This window comes from Littorina saxatilis, linkage group LG2, assembly GCF_037325665.1.
Source record: "Littorina saxatilis isolate snail1 linkage group LG2, US_GU_Lsax_2.0, whole genome shotgun sequence".
Lineage (NCBI taxonomy): Eukaryota > Metazoa > Mollusca > Gastropoda > Littorinimorpha > Littorinidae > Littorina > Littorina saxatilis.
Window position 1 is genome coordinate 2,890,410 of NC_090246.1, and position 19,018 is coordinate 2,909,427.

General features: G+C 39.6%; 3 long non-coding RNA genes across 4 annotated transcripts; 1 reads left to right on the forward strand and 2 right to left on the reverse strand.

Annotated features, from left to right (window-relative positions):
- Nucleotides 1–404: 404 nt before the first annotated feature.
- On the reverse strand, nucleotides 405–3,899 carry LOC138957994 (uncharacterized). Its single transcript, XR_011453260.1, has 4 exons — nucleotides 3,685–3,899; nucleotides 2,992–3,176; nucleotides 2,111–2,201; nucleotides 405–1,109 (listed from the first exon to the last, which is right to left on the reverse strand). It is a non-coding gene; the product is annotated as an uncharacterized lncRNA (long non-coding RNA).
- Nucleotides 3,900–8,261: 4,362 nt separating this feature from the next.
- LOC138958009 (uncharacterized) lies at nucleotides 8,262–12,076 on the forward strand. Of its 2 annotated transcripts, XR_011453264.1 has the most exons (3): nucleotides 8,262–8,869; nucleotides 10,146–10,320; nucleotides 10,756–12,076. It is a non-coding gene; the product is annotated as an uncharacterized lncRNA (long non-coding RNA). The 2 variants fall into 2 exon arrangements; XR_011453263.1 differs by having other exon boundaries at nucleotides 10,146–12,076.
- Nucleotides 11,026–14,385, reverse strand: LOC138958012 (uncharacterized). Its single transcript, XR_011453267.1, has 3 exons — nucleotides 13,722–14,385; nucleotides 12,964–13,134; nucleotides 11,026–11,164 (listed from the first exon to the last, which is right to left on the reverse strand). It is a non-coding gene; the product is annotated as an uncharacterized lncRNA (long non-coding RNA).
- Nucleotides 14,386–19,018: the final 4,633 nt, after the last annotated feature.

Below are 19,018 nucleotides of genomic sequence, written 5' to 3' on the forward strand. Positions count from 1 at the left end.
AGGCACAATTACAAAATACAAATAAAAAAATCGAGGCTCATTTTAAATTAAGTTCTCAGCTCATGGGGAAGCATAAGGTGACCCTAGAAACCGAAATTAGGAGACCTCCCGCCCCCAGGGCAGACCACAAAAAAAAGGGGGGGGGGGGGGGGGCTAATTTGTGAAAAAGTATAAAAGGAATCGAAAACTGTATACATGTATTTAGTTAATACCCCAAAAATTGTATAGTATATACAATGTCAGACCCTAAAGAAAGTTTGTTAGTCTTTGCTTAGGCAAAACAAAGCAAAATAGCCTGTTTACGGTATCCCGACCAACCCTATTTTTCTAGACCAACCCAAGACTTTTTTTTTTTTGGCATTTGGAAAAAAAGAAAAAGAAAAAAAAATCAATTTTGTTCCTGTTTTTTTGCAAAATAATTTAAAAAGATGGTTATAAAATTGTTTTAAGAAAAGCCGACCTACCGACCCTCTTTTTGTGTGCCTATGTTACTGTAAACAGACTAAAAGGTACATCAGAAACAACACACCAGGGAGGGTCCAAAATTGTATCAAAATATAGATGGTAGGGAATTCAAAATAAAAAAGACAATAGACAAAACATGTACTTCGGCTCATAGAGCCTTCTTTAATTTTTGACTCATTAAGTCCATGCTCCGAGAGTCCTTTTTTTAATTTTGAATTGCCTACCATCTATTTTTTTTATACAATTTTGGACCCTCTTTGTACGGAGAGAGTTGGCAATTGTTAATCACATTCTCTCATCTCATTGACTCTCCTTCAGCTCCTTGGTAACATGCGTTCCCGTCTCTGCCAGGATTGGACACAGCAGCAGATAACCGGTAAATATGTAACAGGCATAAATGGCAAAATAGCTCGCCTCGCCTGATAATATATGAGACAACTGTTCTACTACAAAGTCTTTCTTGGGAGGCTTGGCTAATTTACTCGCTCGTTTTACACGGGGTTCCATCGTTTTCTTTTCTAATCGGAAAACCTTGCTCCTCAGTTTGTTGACCTTCTGCCAAAGTTCCGCTTCACGAGGGGATGGGGAAGATGACGACTTTGATGCTTTACATCCTATGTCCTCCAGGATCGCCTGAATGTCATCTAAAAAAGAAAACACACATAAAATAACATAACCATAACAAGTTACAACCTGGAAGAAATTAAAACACGTGTAATTAAATCACAAAATGAAAATAAACAATAGCGTAGGAAGGCAGGCCAGAAATGAAGTGTATTTGCAACTATGGATACGATGTGGAACAATGATGGAATTGACCTTGTTTGGTACTGAATGGGTGAGGCCATTAGAACTGTACCCACGGAAGCTATATAAGCTTCATATTGATTGATTGATTGATTGATTGATTGATTAGGACAACAGTACCAGGTAAACTCCTCACACACCATGCCTCTTTCTTTCTTTCTTTATTTGGTGTTTAACGTCGTTTTCAACCACGAAGCTTATATCGCGACGGGGAAAGGGGGGGGGGGGGGGGAGATGGGAATAGAACCACTTAATTGTTTCTTGTTACACCATGCCTCTAACAGGATATGTTTCCCATCTTTACGTGTTGGAACTACAGGTACAATTTCATCCATCCATGCATCCGCCCTATACAGCTTCTTCTTCTTCTTCTTCTGCGCTCGTGGGCTGAAACTCCCACGTGCACTCATTTTTTTTGCACAAGTGGAATTTTACGTGTATGATCGTTTTTACCCCGCCATTTAGGCAGCCATACGCCGCTTTCGGAGGAAGCAAGGCGGGGTATTTTTGTGTTTCTAAAACCCACCGAACTCTGACATGGATTACAGGATCTTTTTCGTGCGTACTTGGTCTTGTGCTTGCGTGTACACATGAAGGGGGATAAGTCACTAGCAGGTCTGCACATAAGTTGACCTGGGAGATCGGAAACATCTCCACACTTAACCCACCAGGCGGCCGCGACCGGGATTCGAACCCTCGACCTTCCGAGTTAATAGACCGACGTCTTACCACCCCGCCACAGCGCCCGTCACCCTATACAGCAATTATCAACTATGTAATGGATGTGTTTAAACATTTTTTGATGTCAGGGTGTTCTTCATGGTTAAAAATCTCTTACCTGGTTGAACAATTTGTGCATCATGCGACAGGTCGGTGCTGGCTTCATTTGTAGCTACCCTTTGCGATGGTGGCTTCCTCCCACTAGCAACCTGCAAATGCACAGCTCTTTAACTGACAAACTCACAACCAACACCCAGTCACAATGAAACAATTCTCCCAATTTCATGGCATTGGTCTTAGGCCACACAAAAAAGTGTATGTTTCTCGTAAGGCAAAACAAAAAATAATCTGTTTACAGTATCCGGACCGACCCTATTTTTTTCCCACCGGCCCTAGACTTTTTGGGGGCATTAAAAAATGAAATTAAAATATTCAGATGGCTAAAATACAAAAATAAAAAGCCGACCCACCGACGCTATTTTTGGGGGGCCTATGTTACCTTAAACAGACTTTTTTTGTGGCCTAACATGACTAAAGGTGGAGATTTTTTTTCTAAACTTTTTTTTTTTAAACCATCTTTTTAATTTATTTTGTTGAAAAACAGGGAAAACAATTGATTTTCGAATACCCCTTTTATTTTTGAAAATGCAAAATAAAAGTCTAGGGTCGTCGGGAAAACATAGGTAGGGTCAGGTGACCAGAAACATACAACTTTTTTGTTGTTGACGCCGACCCTATACTTTTTTTGCCATTTGGGGCTGTTTTTTGGCAAAATAAGTTCATCATATCATCATAATCAAGACGTTGATCCAAAATAAGTAACTTTTTTTTGTTGGCCTTATCATTTTTTTGCGCTAAATGCAAACAGGCATTATTTGATGGGAACAATGCTGTTTTTTTTTCAATTCTTACATCAGCCTCAAACTTGTCATTACTCAACCTGCATTTAATAGTGTGCTTCATTGGTTTGCAAAAACCTAAAACCAATAAATAAATAACCTTCGGTGGTGGATTGGGCACTGCAAACAATGTCGGGACAGCATTCCACACAAGTGATCCTCTCTGCAGGATTGTTTTACTGGTTGGCCTCAAAGTGATCAGTACAAAGCTTGAGACCTTGAACATCAGCTGGCTGCAGCTTTTCAAAGTCCTCTCGCCTTGTGAATTGCATCCATATTCTGCACCTAGTTTGACAATAAAAACAACAATGTTATTGTTAGACTAAGCAAAAAGGAAAGAAAAAATAAATCAGATCTTCAGTCTAAATCTAACGCTCTGCCTGAACGCAAAACGGATGAGTGATGTACCTTTGTACTGTAGTTTTCCCGTAAGCAAGGTTTGATAAAGATTTCGGCAAATATGCCCACGGGTAGTTTGTCATCAAGTGTAAACTGTTGTTTTGTACTGACTGCTGACTCACACTCACAGTCGTAAGTACAGTGTACACATGCACACACAGGTACACACGCAGACACACGCGTACATAGTACAGCTAGTACAGAAATCTCAGGATGAACCGATCCATGCTATGTTTGTAATATTTCATTTGCATATTAGTTCTATAAATACTGTAGTATCATAGCAGACAAAAATGCCCAGAGACAGTTGGCTTATCTGAGTGAGTTGACTCGAGCCATTGCATTCTCATTCTGAAGAAGGTAAACCTGATGAAATAATCACTGCACAACCCACCTTTTTTCTTCTTTAGGGAACTTGTGGAAAGTTTTCCCGAAGCAGCTCTGTTTGTAACGGGCGTTCTTGCAACAAAAAGCCGAGCAAAATTTACCACCACCTCGCACGCGATCGGTACCTACGCGATCCGCCATTTTGTTTTCGCCGTCAGCATGTAACTAGGGACGATAACCCACAAACACTTTTTCGCATTTTCTTCGCAAGTTCCACGTCTTCCTTATGTACAGGCAGGTTTCACAATCTTCAATCACAGACTTCCTTTCTTTTCAACAAAATCAATCTTGACAGAGACCTTTGAAATAATGTTTTTATTAAAGCCTTACATCCTCCTGGATGGAATCAAGACAAAAACTTGTATGCAGACGCATTCTTGTCGACATAATGTGATATCTTGTTACAGTAAGCCTACTCTATCAAACAAAGGGATAGACCTAAACAGAATTGGATAACTATTTATTCAAAGAATATTGTCCAGAGGCTTTAATAAATTAAGCAATAACGTTGCAAGCAAAATATCATTTCCGAGCTCAGTGAAAAAAGCAGCAAATAAGGACTAATTATGGGAATTCCGTTCTTCTGAACTGCTATTTCGCTGTGATGCACGTCATGAGCATACCTTCAAAAAGTAACAATGTTAATTGCACTCCATTTCTCTTTTTTTTTTTAAAGTAGAATCATTGACCAATGAAAATAAAACGATCTTGGAAAAAAAGTTGCATATTCTTGGAAATAAATACCTGAAAATGTAACCCTACCCTCTAAATAGTGACATCATGACAGCGAAAAAAATACCGAACAAGTCATGTGAAGCGATAATAAAACATTAAGTTGATTTGAAACTAAAAGATCAACATTGGAACCAGGGACGAGTCATTAACAATGCTAGTGAGATTTGGCTAGCCGAAAGCAGAAGACCGAGACGGGTTGCCTCCGCGATGCATATGAAAAAAAAGGCAATTTTTCTCATTTCAGCAGATTTTCACACTAAGCATAACATATCTGTTTATACATTGGGATCCAGGAAATCGAAAGGATACAATGCAATGACTTTTGAATCTGTAATCAAAAGTGTTATTATTATTTGCAATTTTTAGAATGTTATGTAACACATTTAATAATACAATTCTGAACTTACATAACTTGACGAAATGTAAAACAAGTCGCGTGAAGCGATATATAAACCTGTAGTCAATCTATAGGCATCAAATTGAAGGATAAACTCAAAAAAACAGTCATCGGCGAGACTAAATTCAGATAGTCTCGGTTAACCATACCCGAAAACCGTCACGGGTCACACTCGTCTCCGCGAAGCATACTCAACCTGTTTTCTTTAATTCTGAACGCGTTTTTAAAGTAAACATTACATATGTATATATATATTTTAAATCAGAAAAAGATAAGAAGTACAATGCAGTAATGTTTGAATCTGTAATGAAATATTTGTTATTGATGACAATTTTAATGAGCGAACTTATTCGCTTATTTTCAAGCTACCTAGCTCTAATGCAATATCAAAGTCCCGACTGAGTCAAAGATTACTTGACAGTTCCGCCCCAACTATCACAAAAACGGAAAAGACGTCCTCAAAGACTGTGGCAGAGTACCTTAACGCAGTCCTAGTATATCCACTACAGACTGAACTGTGGCATAGTACCTGGATGCAGTCCCAGTATATCCACTGCAGACTGAACTGTGGCATAGAACCTGGACGCAGTCCCAGTATATCCACTACAGACTGAACTGTGGCATAGTACCTGGACGCAGTCCCAGTATATCCACTACAAACTGAACTGTGACATAGTACCTGGACGCTGTCCCAGTATATCCGCCACAGACTGAACTGTGATATAGTACCTGGACGCTGTCCCAGTATATATCCACTACAGGCTGAACTGTGGCATAGTAATTGGACGCTGTGTCAGTATATCTACTACAGACTGAACTGTGGCATAGTACCTGGACGCTGTCCCAGCCCACTGCAGACTGAACCTTAATTGGCACAAGAATCAGAGAGGAAGAGGTAACCTTAGCCAAAGGTGAAAAGGTGGTTAACAACAACCAAGGGCTGTTCTCTGATTCTGAGTCTTGCCATTTCCACTTGAACATCAGCGCACACTTTGATCTTTTTTTTAAAATCCAAGTTGAGGAGATGCAGACCATCGAGAGTGTTGGCCCTTGTACTTAGAGCAAGATGAGATCATTACACCCCAAAAGTGTGCACAGTTTTAGAGGTCTAGCTTGAAAAACATCAGAGATAACCCCAACGTTAAGCTTTTTTGTCTACGGACATGGGGACGGACACATGTGAATCCTAATACTCACCATTACATAGGTGAGTCAAAAACACTGCCCTAAAGTTTGGCATTTGGAAAGTTAAAACAAGTCGCGTAAGGCGAAATTACTACATTTAGTCAAGCTGTGGAACTCACAGAATGAAACTGAACGCACTGCATTATTTCACAATGACCGTAGTCCGCCGCTCGTGCAAAAGGCAGTGAAATTAACGAGCCTGTTCAGTGCGGTAGTGGTTGCGCTGTGCTGCATAGCACGCTTTTCTGTACGCTTCGTTTTCACTTTCTGAGCGTGTTTTTAATCCAAACATATCATCTATATAGGGCTTGTGTGTGTGTGTGTGTGTGTGTCTGTCTGTCACTTCGCGATGCACGGCCAAAGTTCTCGATGGATCTGCTTCAAATTTGGTGGGCATATTCAGGTAGACCCCGGACACAATCTGGTCGATGAAAATTTTCAACACGTGCTCTAAGCGCGGCGCGGTGAACCGATTTTGGTTTTTCTGTAGATCCATTTCCAGTAACTCTTCCTTATCTTCTCCAGTGTTTTGCGCGTTTATCTTCCTTCCTTCGTGTGGCGTCAATCACGTCAACACGTGCTCTAAGCTGGCGAAGCCGGCGAACCGCCACGCTGCATACTCCGTCTCGCGATCATGCCGGCGAAGCGGTGCGAACCGCCACGCTGCAAACTCCGTCTCGCGATCCACCCGACGAAGCGTGTAATCATCTAGTATCTATGTTTTTGGAATCAGGAACTGACAAGGAATAAGATGAAAGTGTTTTTAAATCGATTTCGTAAATTTTATTTTAATCATATTTTTTATATTTTTAATTTTCAGAGCTTGTTTTTAATCCGATTATAACATATTTATATGTTTTTGGAATCAGAAAATGATGAAGAATAAGATAAACGTAATTTAGGATCATTTTATAAAAACATAATTTTAATGACAATTTTCAGATTTTTAATGACCAAAGTCATTAATCAATTTTTAAGCCTCCAAGCTGAAATGTAATACCAAAGTCCGACCTTCGTCGAAGATTGCTTGGCCAAAATTTCAATCAATTTGATTGAAAAATGAGGGTGTGACAGTGCCGCCTCAACTTTTACAAAAAGCCGGATATGACGTCATCAAAGACATTCATCGAAAAAATGACAAAAATATCTGGGGATATCATTCCCAGGAACTCTCATGTAAAATTTCAAAAAAGATCGGTCCTATATGATCGTCACTGGCTGTCTTTCCAAGTTGGAACGTTTTCAATCTGCTGTCTGACGTCATCAAAGTGTTGAAAAACGTACGGCGATGTCTATAAAACTCTCACTTGACCACAACATTCACAATGCCGTGCATTCAAGGATTGAAAAAAACACGGGCATTGATCAGACACAGTCACTGAATGTTGTTATTTTACACATTAATCTGCTTAACATTTGGTAAAAAATGACCGTCAATCTAGTAGTGCCGGGCGGTCGTGAGAATTCAAGGTTTTCAGAGACAGACAGTAAATAACGTGTTCTGAAATAAACACATGCCGAAAAATTCTTTAGTCAGCCAGTTGATCATCTGCCTGACAACGGATAGGAAGTGTAAAATTGGTCGCATCATGACAATTTGCTGTGTATGGCGGTTATAACAGACGATTTGTCTGCAGGGCGGTCGTGAGAAAAAATGAGACGGACACCTTGCCCGAGTGACAAAATGACCAAGCGCAAGTAGAATAAGCCGTAGTTAGCCTTTCAAAACCATTTCATGTCGTGATTTGATGGAAATTCCTACTTATTAAAAGCATTTTACGTCCAAACCTTTTGACAGCCATTCAAACTGAACAGATTTGTAATTAATGTTTTTGAGACGGACACATTTAGAAAAAAGACCGTTTACTTCGCATGCGATTGTATCGAATAAATATAAACACATTCATTGTGTTTTTTCAACTAAGTGTGTTCATCTATCTCTGTTCTCTGGTTTCTAATGTACTTTTAACTGGATTTCTTTGTGTGTTTTTGTACTGGTGCCTTTGTCTATTGCAATGTGGCTAAAAAGGGAAATCGTGTCCGTCTCATTTCTCACGACCGACCTACCTCTTTCGCAGGTGGGGAATACAAACTTGACTTGAATTCGATCAAAGTTTATTTTTCATATGTAAATTCCGAGGACATTCGACATAGACCAGTGAAAATTCACGACTAAACAAAACGAAACGTTTTATTTAATATCAAAGTCAGGGACATACCCGACTCGGAAGACTGTGAAACCTGTCTACAGTGTTTGCACACACACACAAGATTAACTCACTTGCATGCCCACAGAAGAAGTTTGCTCTTCACATTGTTCTGTTGTTGTTGTTGTTTTTATAATGTAATCATTGTAACATCAACACTCAGTAATAACCAATATTACAACACAATCACTTTTTCATCAGAACTCACTCACATACTACATGTATTAAACCCTGGTTTATGGACACTTGCATTTGTACTTTGCATGGGAAAGCAGCCTGAATTTCAGGTGAACTTTAAAGGAAAAGTCCAAGGTTTAGGGTCACTTTTGATACGTTGACCCTCTTAATTCATCAACCACAAATGCGTGTGTAAAAATGAACACAGAAATCCAAAAAGTATACTTTGACTCGTTTTTGGTTGTTCTGAATCGTTCCATCGCGCGCGCAGTCTTGGCTCATGACCTTGTGCACATACGTGTGCTACGTCACGAGCCTTGAACAACAAATATGGCCGGCTCAAGCAGTGAGGAAGACAAGTGGAATACGGACCGGTTTTCAGCCAGCCTGAGGTTTTAGCGTGCCCGTTTGAGCCTCTTCGTCGTCAAAATGCTGGCGAGGCCACAAGGAACTGCTTGAAACAGAGCCAGCATAAGCGGCAATACGAAATGGTATGTGATTCTCTTTGTTGTGATGTTGAAACACTAGTCCTTGAACTGCCCAGTTTAGAATAAATGCTTCCACAGTGATGTTCACACGCGACTATCCTTATTTTCTCTTTCTGAGTAATTCTTCAGTCACACAACGAAACATGTTGACATCAAGTTAACATTGCGCAAAGCCTGTTTCTTGCGGACAAAACTGCAATTATCCTGGTATTTTTATTTGCGACAGTAAGACACTACATGACATCGACACCACTATAAACAGTGAAACTTTTTTGAAATGGCGGTGGGCTGCTTTCATGTGCTAATACTAGATCTAATAGTGATCCTGACATTTTTCTTGCGAAACGGTCAAAGGGAAGTAATAAATGAATTTAGTTTTTTTAAACGAGCACACGTGATTTCCGATCTCAAACTAGATCTGAAATCATAAGATTTTCTGAGCAGTGGCGAAACGCGGATGGCGTGATATCGCAAGCCGTTTTGGAAGCAAATAAGCACTGTCAGTGTCAGACATATGCTGAAACACGATTACAGCAGTTCAAACTTTTTGATTATTGATTTTTAGGAGTACGCAATATCGGACAGTCACACTATAAAAAGACAATGCGTTAGTGCATAGATCGGTATTCTCAAACGTCACGAACACTGAACAGACAGTACGTTGCTACTATATTTTACTGTATTAACAAAACCTCACAGTCCCATTAAAAATGTGTGGTGTGTGCCGAAAAGCAACCATATGAGATTCAGTCAGTGGGACCCTGAATCTACCTGGGGTTAAATCGGGTTATTGATAATTGACTCTCATTGCATGAATTTTTAAACTGAATACTGTATATAGGGCCTAAAAAAAAAATAGGTGTGGTTACGGTAACCCGACCTACCCTATTTTTAGGGGCCGATCCTATAACTTTTTATTACATTTGTCACCAAAAACAAAAAAAAACGAGTGCAAAAAACGCAATGAAAGCGAAAGCGCCCGAGTCGCACACTTATTTCCCTGTCAAGTAGGTTTAATTTGTACACATTAGAAAAAAAAGTAAAAAAAAAAAAAAAGTGATTGCCTACCTACCTACCCTATTTTGGGGGGCTATGTTACCGTAACCACACCTATTTTTTTTTTTGGCCTAGGCTACATCTACTACTGTTCGTGTTGTTTTTGTGATCCACTGCAATTTATGTGTATACCTTAGAATCTCAAGGTAATTTTTGAACGGGGCATACCGAGATGATTCATTTTGCCATGATCACAGAGTGATACGTGTATTTTGCTTATCAGGTGTCAGTGCAGAAACTCCAAGAGGGAACGAAATTCAAATATCTGGAAAACCTGGATGAGGAGATAGACAGGCTAACAGCACATCCTCCTATGTTTGCTCGGACATCTACTACCTTCAAACTGCATACTATGCGTACACACAGGAATATGGACGACTCAACATTGATCAAAATGGGTAAGTAACACAACACAAACAGATGATTTCCATTATGATAGATTTATTTATCTGAAACTGAAAGTAAAATTGACAACAGAGTGTACAATTTGTTTTCAAATACGAAAATATCACATTGGGTTAAAAAAAACCACACCAACATATATCATTAAAACTATTCTTTATTTCTAAACACATACATATCAGCATAGTTTATTCATGTAAACATCCTCATTTCGGTTCCCAGTCTATCTGAAATCAAGGTAAGATATGCCAAAAAAATAGCGATCACACAGTGCTTCAGCATGAATTTGAAAACCTGCTTTACGTCACATAGACACAGCGTGTCTTATGATTCTATCCACCCTCTCCAAACAAACACGTACACGTTTTCTCGGGTACGAATGTCTTAAAAGCTCAAACTAAGCTGCTGTTTTATTCTGTCTTGCTTTGCAGGAAATACAGGCACGTCGCTTACCCATGACAGGCAGCTGGTGCGCTAGCGAGTGGGGTTTCTAGGCAGAAGCATCAGAGTACCATTACCAACCTGAACCTGTGCAGTCAAAACAATCAGAAATACTTTCCCAAACGGATGAAGAGTGGGGTTCAAACTCCCTGAGCTACAGAAGGCTGAAATATACTTTTACAAATCGTGTGACTGTGTTGAACTAGTATCTTTGGTTGAACAGATTCCTGCGTGGTTTGAAGATACTGAGTTGTCACGTGGTCCAGTACATGGTTCACATTCTGCAACATTTTGTTCCAGACTTTTTCCAGTGTTGGTGTACTCCAGCATCAGGTACCGTAGTCAGTCCATGAGCCGGTCAGCATAGCTTGTGTCCAGTATTTTCCGTTTGCCTGTTGCCTGAAACATGGTTTTGGGGAAGTAACTAACGATCTCTGCACACATTTTAACATGTGAATAAGAACAGAAAAGTTTGTCAAAAGTATACATAGTTTAATTTGCATTTACTTCAAGACCAGACTTTCTTTTCGTTCATTATTTCTTCATAAAGATTCTGGAAATTAACAAAATGTTTCCCCCTATCAAGGCCTCCTAACTTCTTTTTAAATGCAGGTCGGTTTTTTGTCATCTGTGCATTACTACCTCTTGCCACCCGTGCGGTCATTGCCACCAGGTATCTCAACAATCAAACCGTCTATACAGGCATAAAGGCACGTCCTTTTCCAAAACAGGATTGCTCACTACACAGATCTGCGAAGACTTTTACATGGAGAAAAAAATCTCTTGACTTGAACATATACCAGGAATAAACATCCTGACTGGTTTTTGGAGCTGGATTTTTTAGGGAATGTTTTACACGTGTGGCGTTTAAGAAATTAATTCATAAAATTCTACATTCGCAAAGAGAGTACTCATACTGTTACAGAGTGTTGAGTTCTGGTATTTTTCGAAACGGAAGGATGGCCACATCCCATGTAAAAGCCTGGTAAGATTTGAGATTTTGAACCCAATCGTTTACACGGGAAGGGCTGTCGAAGGGCTGTCCATTTAAGAGGAGGCATCCATGCCTGGATGAGAAATACACTGATAACACAGAAAAAGCACGAGTTTAACCTGCATATTCACAAAACTGGTTCAGAGGTCCGGCAAAGGGAACACATGTTAGTTATTTTAAGAGAACATCACGAAGACCGAATTATTAAATTAAAGCCTTTCTGCAAGAATGTACATCTTCTATGAATTATATTCTAAAACGCCACATGTGTGATTCATTCCACACACAAAATCCAGCTCCAAGAAGCAGTGAGGCTGTTGATTATTGGTATGTGTTCAAGTCGACAGATGATTTTACCTGTGTAAACTGAGCCTTGGCAGATCTGATATAGTGAGCAAAGACCTGCATTTTTTTTAAACGTGTTCAGAGGCCTTGAAATGGTTAAACATTTTGTTTATTTCAAGTAGTCTTTATGAAGAAAAAATTAACAATAAGGAAGGCACATGGGTTGAAATGCAAATTAGATTCCTTTTGACGAACTGTTTATGTTCTTCTTCATGTGTTACATTATGCGTACGTAGATCGCAAGATATTTTCGAAAAAATTCATAGATAAGCCAATCTGCAAACGGACAAAAATTCACAATATAAATTTATGAAGCCAATAAATTTGACTCGAGAACAAAGCTTATGTGTTTGAGGTGATGTGCATGGGTATGAATGTTGAATGAGTCCGTCAAAGATACCCTCCATGTCGCCTCACAGTGGAACCTACCATTAAAATTATACCACCTTAAATTACCTTGCTCTTTCAAATGTACTGCTTAAACTTCTTGAACATGCAACTCTTGCTGTCTACCATAAAGACCATCAGGTCAACAACATACTCGTGAATGTTTTGTTTTGGTCTATAATTAAACATTTCAGAAAATACCCTTTTTTATATTTTTTATTCGGAAGCATACTGACTTTATTTGAAACTACTTCGACAGATATAGTTTTGCAGGTTGACGGGAGGTGAGTTACGAAAGAAATTCAATCCATATGTCGCTCAGCACAGAAAGCATAAACGATTAACATGAGTAGAAATGAACTTGTACTTGTTTTCATAATGTATTATTTGGATGGATCTGTCAAAGACACTTTCTCGTTTTTTGCAAAGCTAGAATAAGGCACTAATTTTCAAAACAAAACAAAAATCTTACGATGAATGGCACGTTGGTTTTCTCCTGTGGTGATTCTGGACGGTAGGAACAGGACTGGTCAACAGTTGCGTTGTGATCACGGAGAACCGGGAAATCTGGAATGCCGAATGGTCACGGTGTCAGTGTCTAGTGACCTGTTCTGATCAGTGGCCGTGAGTGATGATGAAAGGTCTGGAAGTAAAAGAAGAGATAAAATGAGTGTGAGTATAAATCAATTCGAAAGTATGCTTCTGATCTATACAGTACATTGAACATTTAGACACCCTCTGGAAGTCGTCTGGATGTGTATCCATGTTGTAGCAATTAGACTGGTTTTGCGTCTCTCAGTCAATGCAGAAAGATTAATTCCCTGCACAAAGATTAATTCCCGTAATCTTCTTGTCTCTAGCATGCAGGTGTCTGTTTATCTTACCGGTTGCACATCCACCAAAAGTTTAGATCTGGTAAAAATAGCATTAAGCCATTCCAGCAAACGCTGCCAATTTCATGAATTGATATCAGGGGATAGTTTGCGACTGAATAGAATAGATAACGTGACACACGCATTGTCTTACGTGTCCACAACCCTGACTACTTTTTACTCTTGCTCTTAGCTCAGCTCAGACCGTTCTGTAACTTTGTAGATCTAGCCTGTGGCGCATCTGTACTCCAGCGAATATCAGCTGGACCCAGACACACTGTTCTGCACCAATTCGTATTCGCTGCGCAGCAAAACAATGTTTACGTGTATGCATGAAAATAGAAGCATGTACTCTGACCTTCAACGCATTCCTTCTTGTGAGATAATCCGCTGTTCGTATGTCGCCTCGGAGTTTCGATGGCTCGTCGACTGTACCAGCCTCGCGTAATACTCCCCTTTCCGGACTTTTATGAAGGGAAGACACTGCCAGTGGTCAAAACATTTGTTTCAGGGATGAAACGCCAACTTTTGTGCTGCAGAAAAATTGCGAAATCTGTGTCCAGAAAGTGCCCGACACTTTGAAATCTGCACGCTTGTGCTGCACACATCTCTTCCATTTCCACAAGAGACTCAGAGTTTTATGAGGGAAAGTGTGCTATGAAATGCCTGGGAACATTGACGAGTTGTTGCTGTTTGCGGCTGCCCTCCACCGAGGCATTCTTTTCGGGCATACAGTGGTGACTTTTCTGTGTGAAAATCAAGCTGGTACTAGTGGTAGAATCAACACAATAACTTGTGACGTCACAGTGTACCAACGTCACAGTGTACCAAAAATCACGTGACCACTACTTGACCCCAGGCGACTTGTCTTGGTTAGCCCCGCAACACTAAATCTGCAACTACAACAACAACAATTTTTTTTCAATTTTTAAAATATTTTTCCAGAGATGTTTGTAACATTTGGCATTCGATTTTCAAGTTTTGGGGGATATTTAAAAACCTTGGACTTTTCCTTTAATAAAAGAAGATTTATATGTATGTTGCTCTAGATGCATGTTTTAATAAATAATAATGACATTCAGGAAAGTAAAAGGACTGTTGAAGTTTGCTGTTGTAAAATGTCTGATGATTAGGGTTTTGTTGCACATTTAGTGAAATTTTGACTGTACCAATTGCTGTTATTATTTACACCCAATCAGTGCATCCACATGATATTATGTAGCTTAAATTAAAGAAAATGTTTTGATGTGTTCAGAACATACTGACAAGTTGCACACTCACTGACTTTCCGAAAGAACAGGAAAGTTCTTCCTGCCTGTCTGGTCGCTGCCATCAGAGACATCTTTCTGTCACAGAGCTACACAGGCTTCAAATGTATGTAAGATCAATAAAAGGTACATTACAACTCTCAACTGCGGGGTGTGTGTGTGTGGGGGGGGGGGGATGTGCATATAACCATTGCATACTTAAGGTCGGCTTAAACTGCAAACAGAAATGTGGAGCTTGCGTAACAATTCTTGCTTTGTCAGATTTGGAGATAGGCAGCCTCAGTCTATATAGTTGGTCGCCAGTTGGGGCGTCCTGCTTGGTGACAACTTGAGCTTTGTCAACTGGTCTAGCTGTAGCAGTCAAAGTCTGGGCACTGTTGCATTGTAGTCTTGCTGTGTATGCAGAGCTTTGTTGTAGCTGCCATAGGCCAGTGTTGCCATAGGCCAGTGTTAGGATCACCACCCCCTCAAACAGCTCGTTCAGTTAACCTGATGCCTGTTTTAGACAGAAAAAAAAGTTACCACAATCAGCAGAACTTTCACTGGAGAATGGGCATAATTCTTTCATACTTTTCTTTCTCATAGCTTTTTTTGGTTTTTTGACTCACATGCGAAGCAAAAGTGAGTCTATGTACTCACCCGAGTCGTCCGTCCGTCCGTCCGTCCGGACGTCCGGACGTCCGGACGTCCGGACGTCCGGAAAACTTTAACGTTGGATATTTCTTGGACACTATTCAGTCTATCAGTACCAAATTTGGCAAGATGGTGTATGATGACAAGGCCCCAAAAAACATACATAGCATCTTGACCTTGCTTCAAGGTCAAGGTCGCAGGGGCCATAAATGTTGCCTAAAAAACAGCTATTTTTCACATTTTTCCCATTTTCTCTGAAGTTTTTGAGATTGAATACCTCACCTATATATGATATATAGGGCAAAGTAAGCCCCATCTTTTGATACCAGTTTGGTTTACCTTGCTTCAAGGTCAAGGTCACAGGAGCTCTTCAAAGTTGGATTGTATACATATTTTGAAGTGACCTTGACCCTGAACTATGGAAGATAACTGTTTCAAACTTAAAAATTATGTGGGGCACATGTTATGCTTTCATCATGAGACACATTTGGTCACATATGATCAAGGTCAAGGTCACTTTGACCCTTATGAAATGTGACCAAAATAAGGTAGTGAACCACTAAAAGTGACCATATCTCATGGTAGAAAGAGCCAATAAGCACCATTGTACTTCCTATGTCTTGAATTAACAGCTTTGTGTTGCATGACCTTGGATGACCTTGACCTTGGGTCAAGGTCACATGTATTTTGGTAGGAAAAATGTGTAAAGCATGTGAGTCGTATGGGCTTTGCCCTTCTTGTATAATCTCTTCATTACACTAAATAACATCCATCTTAAGACCTATTTTGAGCCTTAATTTAAGTTGACTAGTAATGATATTAATCATAATGTATTTATTTTTATAATGTACAAACTAGAGTATGTATGTGGATATGTGTGTGATGGTGCTGGTATGGATATGTGTGGTTTGGGTTATGTGTGTACTGATGTGTACATTTTATGTGTTTTGTATGTTTTGCGAGTGCGATTTTATGTGATGTTATTCTGTACTCCAGCCAAAACAAAATGTCTGGTATATTAGATAATAAACACACCTTTAAATTTATTAGCGACTACACCCCGTCACCCTCCAGTCCCCCTCCCCCCCATTACACCCTACACTTTTAACATTGTATAAAAAATCATGTCCCAATATAGGTCCCTAGTTACCTGGGAGGACGTTAGGCTCCATAATCAACATCAACAACGTATTGAATTGAATTGAAAAGCTGGGGTTAGGAGGTCTAACTTCTTGAATTAAAGTGTTTTTTTCTCAGGTGCATGTAGTTTTTTATTTGCTTGAAATCATGGTGTATTCTGGTTGTAAGAGAAGAGTCAATTTCCTTGTAAGCCTGCAAAATTAAGATTTGTCATTTTTCAAGTACACAAGTTTTTGTAAGAGTCCAAAATAGTCCAGGATAAGGAGGAAAAACATAGGGTGGGTCAGGAAATCTGAAACATTGCATAGTTTTGTTTTGCCTATGTAGACACAAAAAGTACTTAGAGCACTCCCCCCCCCCCCCCCCCCCCCCCCCCCAAGAGAGCATAGCTTAGTTTTAATTATTTTAATGCCACTGTTAGCAAGAGGAGTACTACAGACAGCAATCAAACAGTGGATTTTTTCTGTAGACATTGTTATTTCTGTTTAGGTGTTTCAGTAGTTTTCTGTGCGGATAAATCATGCTGCATGATCACTAGAAACAATCCAGCTCTGTAGCATGCAAGTTTTTTAAAGGTTTTTTTCCCATGTTACTCTGAGAGAAAAAAAAACCCACAGAGATAAAGTTGAACTGGCAGTTTGACTGAAGCAGTGGTAATAACACAGAGTTGTGCTCTTCCTACAATCAATGTTTTGATGTGGATGATGATGTCCGAACATGTACTTGGTTGTATTATTTTGCTAGACTATTTGTTTCTGTTAGATATATCTGCTCACATGATTGTTGTTCATAATTTGACATTACATTTACTGCTGATCAAAATGTATTGTTGGAATAGGTCTGCTTAATATTCTGACTGCAGTTTTGTAATAAAATCAAATAACACAGATGTTTTAAGTATCAAAGTGCTTTTCACACACACACACACACACACACACACACACACACACACACACACACACACACACACACACACACACACTCACACACTATGAGTATGACTGCAAACATGAATTTGTACTTGTATTAATTATAATTACTGTATTACAGAACCTGATCTGAAAAAAAGGACAACAGCAAATTATTCATGCAAGCTTGCTGTATTAACGATTTCTTTATCCATTTAATACAACACTGAATTAAAAGATAACAACTATAACAACGTGTGTGTGTTTGTGTGAATGTCTATGTGTATATGGACGGACACTGATTAAACCTGAGACTCATCGATTACCCAGGTGAGTGTAAAAGAGGGAGAGAGAGAGGGAACTTTAAGGTGGGTGCATGGGGACGGACATGTAGTAACAGATATATGTTTTAATCTGTAATCTTAACACATGTGCTTAAAATTAGGAACAGATACCATTCCACTACAAATACTGTCAGTCTGACAAAAACGCCCAGTGACACTGAACCCCTATCCCTTACAGAACACATTCAGTATACATGTACTCACTTCCTTTCGTCTGCGTTTAGTGAAAGCAGATCGTTCTGATGACATTGGTATCCGGTTTCTGACCTCCTGTGAGTGGTCAACAATTGTCGGAACTGGAACTGCGTCAGGCAACAGCTGTTTTGTGTGTGCCAGGTTTTCTTGCCGGCTTAACTGCGTTCACATTGGAAGAAAGTGTCGCGAAACACAGCACATCGTGTTGGCCGTTTCCAGTTAATCAGTCTTGCTGCAGAAGTTGTAAGCCCATCGGAAAAAGGTGACAACTGATGCCTGAACCTTTTTTCTATACTTCATAGCTATCAGCAGCCGTGCGCATTCCTTCGGCGTGTTGTTGATGCTCGATGTAGGCAAACGCCCACTTGAGCCTAAGCTGTACACGAAATGACGTCACAGCCGGTTCTCGTCTACTGGCGGCCATTTCGAAGTCTCGTTTAGCAGACGAATTTGGCGGAACGTTTTTAATTAAATCACAATGATAAAGCTACGAATCTGTGAATTTCTTTACATTTTTGGAATCTTTAGGTGCATTTCTCTAACCTTCAGTCATCGGTTAGTGGTTCTAATAACCTTTAAAACAGCGTGGTCTGGTCCTTTAACCAAGTATCAAACCAATGGAATTAAAAATGTAGATAAAAAGTATTCTCTCACACACAAGTCAAGTGCGCCAGTTTTGTGTGAAATACTATTGTGTGAAATACTATTCAAACGACAATATTCATTCAGACACAAACACCCACATTTTAACAGTGTGAAAAAAATGTCATTTATTATGCACTAGAGGAATACCCGGCTTCGCCGGGGTGAATCGCGAGACAGAGACAGCCAGCGTGGCGGTTCACCACAATCACCTTTGAAGGCGAAGTCCTGTCAAACGGGATTGAGAATTTTAGAGCTTATTTCTAAGCCCTATATTATCTGTTATGGCTTCTCAAATGCCAGAACATACAGACAGATAAAAAAAAAAATGATAAAATCGTTTATTTAACGTCACTCTGTAAAAACATTGGTGACATTTGTCTTAGATTAAAAACACACACAGGCGCGCACACAAACTTTCCCTTTATGTACAGTGGTTCACCACCCTCCCACCCCCCGCACACTCTCGCTCATCTAATTAAAAATGCTAATAAGAGATACTTGGATATAAAATGGTATTCTTAA